We start from the raw sequence: 7,438 nt of genomic DNA on the forward strand, positions 1-7,438 counted from the left end.
CCAACGCTTTTAAATTAGTATGTCATCTTACAACAATAAACAGTGAGAGTGTGTATGTAGTATGTGCAGTGGAAAATGGCATTAGAAAATTGATGATTAGATATATAGTTATATTTATCTAACATTTATACACTAACACATTACAAAAAGAGGAATGCCACTATAGCGTTGATTAAGATTTTAAATGAACAATTTAAGTTGCTGAAATTTGTTAATTAATGCACATCAATAAAAATGCATTTCATTAACCCAGAAACCATGTCTTGTGCGTGTGTCATGGACATATCTTGCCTATATTTCCAACTCAAAAGTAAACCTTCATATTTCAGGTATTTTCATACATTTTAAATTGTTCTGTCATCATTTAAAAAAAGTTTATAACCAGGCTGTTTTGGTCATCATTGACTCCCATAGTATTTTTTTCCTACTATAGAAGTCAATGGTGGTCAAAACAAGCCTGGTAACAAACTTAGTATTTCCTTTCTGTTCGGCAGAACAAAGACATACACACAGGTTTGGAACTACCTGAGGGAGAGTAAATGATGACAGAATTTTCATCTTTGGGCGAACTATTCTTTTGCACATTTTTGCACATTCCTTTTTTTATTTAATGATCTTTTTTTCAGTAAAATCTACCAAACATAAAGTGTTTGTGCATCTTGCTATTTTGTGTTTGTTTTGACTGAACCCAACACATCTGCATCAAAGCAGTGGGTAAATAATTCCCTGCTTCATTTGTTGCATAAAAGCATACACTGAGAATGTGTTGACTTTAGCACCACAACATAAACATAGCCCAGCATTTAGTAGTAGTAATCAACATGCAATCTGGTTGCCATGATAACCTGCTGAAGTTTGTAATCATAGTAAAATAACTTGAATATGGTACACATTGTGTGAATTTGTAGGATTATATAGTAAAAGTGACTAACCAAATCATCTAGCTTGGTTTGAAGTCTATGTTCTAACTGAGAAACCGCTTTATTAGTTCTTGCACCTGAACTGATTGGCAGTCACTTCAGGTTTCCTTCCTACACTTAGAATAATGTCTGTTATTGTTGAAACTTTGAGGGGGTGTCTGAATTCTGCCCTACACAGGAAAAAACCTAGCCAATTGGCTAGTAAAGTTGTTATTATCTGAACACACACTGTGAGAAAAGTGATTGTGTTCCACATGTAATTTTAACTTATTACACTGCTGGAAGTGTTACAGCAAAACCGGATATACAGTTTGTTTGATTTTAAGTGCTTTGCCTCACGTTTAATCAACCTGACATGTGGTCAAATCAAGCTGATAGTTCAAGGTCCAAACGCTGAAAAAACATGACAAAAACTAGGCTTGACAGTGACATCATGCTGCGACTGGTGAGTATCGAAAACTCTAGCCAAACGCACTTTCTAAAATTGTAGAATAATACTAAACTGCATCATTGCATTACGAATTGGAAAAGAAGTATAAAGAGTAGGCTAGTAAAAAAAAAAAAAAAAAAAAGAAATATCAGTCAAGTGATGATATATGTTAAGGATTTTGCTGCGTAATAATAGGCTTCAACCAGATTATGCATAATACAAAATCTTTTTTTTTTTAATATTGAAATGTTCATAAATTAAAGAACTAAGTATTGTTCCATGTACTCTCTTCTATCATTTATATATGTTACAGAAGGACTATATTAGGAGCATAAAAAAAAAATAAAAAAAATTAAACCATCAAAAAAATGAATCCATCATTTCCCAAGGCATTAATAAAGAATTCACTCACGGTTATTTCTTTAGATTCTCTGTTTGTAAGGCGAAATACTCAATAAAACATGTTAACGTACAGATGTTGGTGTATTGTCTATTACGCTGTCATTGAAAAAAATAACAATAATAACTATGGCACTTGATCAGAGTTGTTCATATTTGAAACCCTGTGTGTGAACTGCAAAACAGGTTTTGCTCTGAAAAACAAGCTTCTTGTCCTGAAACTAAACTTGATATTGCAGTGTGTCATGCTGAGACTTTTTTTTTCATATTATCCTTAGGACACACATGCGCTAGAAGCAGAGGCGTGTCACTCTGTGTTAATACTAGGTCATTCCAGCAACCCTCATGACCATCTCTATTGAGACACATCATTATGTGGCTATCTGAGAGGGCAAGTAATTCAATTACTCACAACAGGCTAAAGGGCAGCTCGATCAACAAGTCAATGTACCTGCCCTCTTATATCCGTGAATGATGGATATGGCACAATGACCATGTCACAGGAAGCGTGAGTGTTAGCCTGCACACATAATAAAGGCTTTTAAATACACTTCTGGTATGTAACTAACTGTGTATCGCTACTCTAAAGCAAACAACAATGAGCACCTACAGCTTTATTCATTAATTAGCTATGTAGCCATGACAACGGCAGCGTTGCTCCCAGAGGACTGTTGTTGGCGTAATAAATTGAGTCATGTTTGTGTGTATGTGTGTGTGTGTATGGGGGTGTGCAATTATCACCATTTGACTTTTCTTAGCAGCACTCTTGCTCTCGCTCTCGCTTTAATTAGTCATCAGTTTGGCAGTCAAGTTACTTCAGGTGCATTGTAGAGGAATCTGCAGAAAAATATTTTTAACCTCATCAGACTTTTGGGTTAATGTGATTTTAATTTACAGCACCGCACAAAAGCCTAACGCCACTCGGGAAATTATGTCTAGAATTGTTTATTTGGGCAGTCCCCCTCTATTTAGAAATGTTCTGTTTGACGTGCTGCTTTTCTGCATTTCAATGCATTGGCCAAATTGTGCATTCATCTAGTTTGTACTTGAACATTGTGAACTTCAAATATTATTGGCTCTTGTGATAAATTGATTGTGACGCTCCTCATTTGAACCTTCGAGATGCTTCTGAATAAAAGCGTGTGCTAAATGAATACATGTAATTGGCAGCCACAATCTGTGCAAAAAATGCAAAGGCAAAAAAAAAGACCAAATTTCAAAATGCATGAAATGTACTTATCACCAGTGCATGAAAAACAATGCTTTTGCTAGCAGTGTCCTAAATTAAAAAGTAACCATTTTGGTGCTCTGATTAGAAAATCTTGTAATAAATATTAAGCATCTATAAGCACCACTGAAGGCTGCAGAAGATCTAAAGAAGACTGGTTTCTTTATACCTCCGCAAGACATTCTATTTCTATTACATTCTATGTATGAAGCTTATATCACTGTGCCAGTGACTGTTCCAGAAGCTGAGTAAGCATTTCGCTTGACTTCCTTTTGTTGTTAAAGATGAGTCTTCTAAGTAGTGTAAAAAAATGCTGTTTTTGGTTGTTGTTGTTGTAGTTTTCATACTGCTTGGTTTCTTTAAATTTTGTTATGACAGCCGGAACAACATCTTTAAAATCCAGTTTTGGTGGCTATATTGCAGACTGTGCAATATATAAAGTTTGGGGAAAGCAACAAAACACTAACAAACAATATTATTTAGAAAAATATGTAAATAATGAATCACAAAAAGAACAGCTTGGAATATGTTACAAGCGTGCTCACCTTTCTTTTGCCTTAATAAACGTACTGCAGGTTTGGGCACCTTGAGCTACGCGACCAGCGAAGGTCAGTTTATTATCCAGAGTAAGTTTTCACACACCAGGAGACAGTGATCATTTGACCTTCATTTCCAAAGACAGTGGGGGAGTCTTTGGCTGTTATGAAAAGAAGCTTGGTTTTGTCAAGGTTCATGACAATCAGTTGTTGAGTAATAGTTCAAGTCAGTTTTTTGAGCAGTAGCCTGACTTCTTTGTTATACTGAAAAAGACAGATATTGTGAACAGGACTTTGAGTTTGTTAACGTTTGAGAATTTAGACAGCGCGGACTTAGGCACAGAAATATGGCATTCAATATTGAAAACACAAGATATTTTTTTATGGTTCCTCACGCTTTATGGTGATTTTTAAGACAATACATTTTCTAGAAAATGGTGTCAAAGGCAGGTGCCTCCAAGCAAATCAATTCTTTCAACTGAGCCAGTCAATAACTACTCCCGGTATCGATCTGACATTCAAGAGACTGATGACAGTAAAGTTCTATTAACCTCTAAACTAATCTACCAATTTTGCATCTTTGGTGTTCAATACATACACCCTAAAGCCATTATTCCATTAAAATATTTCACCTAAAAAAACATACATCATATTTAATTGTCCATTGAGGTGAAACATGTAGAATTTAGTATAGACATGCAGTTAGGGGTTACTTTTATCACAATACAGAACTTTGAGGGGATTACTATAGATGATTGATACAATATGCTGCTTGTCATATTAGCTATTCAGATGTCGATTCTGATTTGGGCTAAAATCATTTTATCTTTTTACTTTAGAGTTAATCCTAGAACTTTAGTTAAAGCTGCAGTTTTGCCTCTTTGTCACCAGATGCTGTAATAGCATCCTAGCGAAATTAAATTACATGCATGGGTTGTGCTCTAAGCGCAGATGAATCTAACGTTTAGCGTACGTACATAGTATGCACACGAGGAACAGGACCGTAAAATAAAGCATCTTTTTATATGACATGTTACAAACCATTATTTAGAAAATAACAGCACATCAGCACTTTTTCAGCTGATTTTTTTTCTATGTTCACTTTGGAGTTGTCATTGTTTGCTGTTGTTTTTTTCTTTAACCGTAACGTCTTCAGTCCCCTCGTGTGAGAAGGCAGCAACTCATATCTGTTAGTTTGTGGAAAGTAAAGTAAAATACCTTTTTTCCTCACAAGTGATAAAGGACCTTGTTTACCTCTGAGTCAGAAAGAGGACCAGAACAAATCAAAGAAGTTCAAGGAGATGAACGCACTCTGGTGCAGTGTGAGAATGCTGGACGTTCAGAACTCAATAAACCTGCCCACAGAATGTAGAACATTTCTTATCTTATTCTTTCGATGTGCCGGCTCATTACAGAAAATACATCTCAGCAATGTTTAGCTTGCTATAGATATTTCTTTTTGCGTCGAGCTGAAAATGCAGAATATTCAAACCAATTTACAAAGATAGTAGCAAAGGGCACAAGATGGAAACATTTTGATTCTGTCAGTTTCTTTGATCTCCCCAAAAGCAATAACCTTTCCATAAAGGAACTGTCAAATTGGCAGGTATTTAAGATTAAGGTGATACAGAACTTATATTTAATAAGCTACATCGGAGTAGGTCAACCAATAACTAAAATGGTCTATTTTCTCTATTTGCATAATAATTGCCAACACTATTAGTTTCTTTTAATCACTTTGTATGATATAGACCATGTATATGGCCTTTGTATGAACTACGTTTATCATTCATATGGTTTCTGTACAGTTGTGCTATGGTTTGTTTAGGTGTGTATGTTTGTATATACAGTACATACACATTATGATTTTCAGTTTCATTGCAGGGGAATAACTAGACAGTAAATAAAAATAACACTATTTAGGGACAAAAAGCTCCTGTAATACCCACATTGGAAGCACGATAAGTATATTTTCTTGTACCCCTCACTGCTACAATGAAAGCTCTATTTGTGGTCAGATCAGAAACAATATATTCTGTTGTGGCAGTGCAACAGCTGGATTTATGTATCGGCTGTAGTCATTAAGAGGACTCCATGCAGAGCGTAAGATGAGTGAAGTGCCCCTAGCACCTGTCAACAGAGACATCACTCAAAGTTGCAATCCAGCCACTCTGCCTTTTTCATTTTAATGACATTCAGACACTCTTCTCCTCTCTGGCGTAATGCAGAAGTCTTCGCGTCTGTTATCCTCCCCTAATGACTGATGATATGTGAGATTATCTTCTTCAGCAAGCGGCTGATGACACTACACGAGTCCTTGATGAGGAGCGGCGTTTCTTCAACACCCAGACCCGGTTTATCTGCCGAGCGGTTCTGCAATCAGCGAGCGCAGTGGCCATCCAGCCCCATCGACGGTGATTACCGAGCAGGCAAGATGCACCCCGCGTCGACCTTGCGGGCTGCTAATGACGGGGGAGAATCTAATTGTGAATCAGACGGAGGCCGAGGCACTCTGGACAGCTGCAGGCCCATCAAACGAGATAAGAATTCATGGAATTCAGATTTCTTCAACTATCCTATGCTATGTAAATGAACAAACGATCACCCAGAATGTGGTCACCATGACAACACCCTACTTATGGCCACTTCACATGGAAGAGACAGAGATGTGTGGAGTCAGCTTATGTGCTTTGGGCCATATACAGTAGTGATTATAGTTTTCTGTTCGGCGGGCTGACCTCTAATAGATCTTTAATTGATTCCTGTTGACTGTTTGGAATTCTTTGGATATACTAGGAAGAGCTGGTTATGTTTAAAATGGATGTTATAAGTGGACTAATACATATTAAAAGCAGCTTTAAAGCAGTTGTAGTCCCTAATTTCAAACGTTCAAAATTTACATAATAAGTGAGTACATCATGAATCCATTTTCCAAACCATGTTTTTGGCTTGTCCTGAATCGCTAAGGCACACCTTTAATAAGCGTTAACATTCTGAATCTTTAGACTGGTTCGGATAAGTACGGCTGCGGAGTAGCACCTGAGTGATTCGCCATAGAATAAACAGAGAGAAGTAGCTCCGGCTAAAGTATTCTTACGCAGTTCTGTTTATTAACCGCTAGACCGCCTAAAGGTACGCAGCTTTAAGCAAAGCAATGCATTTTTCTTTTTTTGCTTAAATTAATTTTTTTTTTCCCCCAAATGTTTTTTTTTACTCATTATATATATAATTTTTTGTTTATATATACGTGTGTGTAGTGTGGATACTTGTGTAAAGACACCTGCATATAGTATATATTGTGTAATATGCATATATATATATATATATATATATATATATATATATATATATATATATATATATATATATATATATATATATATATATATATATATATTCCAATCATTTATATTATATATATTTTTGTTCTTAAATATACATATATATGCATAATAAGTAAACATTGTACACACACATGTATTATGTACACAAAAACCTTTATTTTGGAATCGATCACAATTAATCATTGCCCAAAACTTACAGTATATAACTAAACATCAATAGTCTTTCGGTGTCAAAGGCTTTCACTAATTTTACTGCTGTTTTACATTACAAACTAGCTATTTAAAGTGTCCTGAACTTTATTTTTATTGTTCGAATAGCTCACAACCATTGCAAAATAACACCTGTAGAAATCTCCACCACCAGCAGAGGGAGATGTTGCTGCTGTGATCTGCTGAGAAAGCACTGCTAAGATTCTTTCTCGAATATTAACAAGAACACATTCTTTGAGCTGAAAACCTTCACACATGCCACACATTCTTCTCGTGGTAAATTAAAAACATTTAATCAATCTTCAAAATGAAGAACTATGCAGTGCATCTCAGGGCCATATTTAATACCCAAATTGTTGCTTTTTTCCTAT

The sequence above is a fragment of the Puntigrus tetrazona genome, chromosome 17 (assembly GCF_018831695.1).
Source record: "Puntigrus tetrazona isolate hp1 chromosome 17, ASM1883169v1, whole genome shotgun sequence".
Classification (NCBI taxonomy): Eukaryota; Metazoa; Chordata; class Actinopteri; order Cypriniformes; family Cyprinidae; genus Puntigrus; species Puntigrus tetrazona.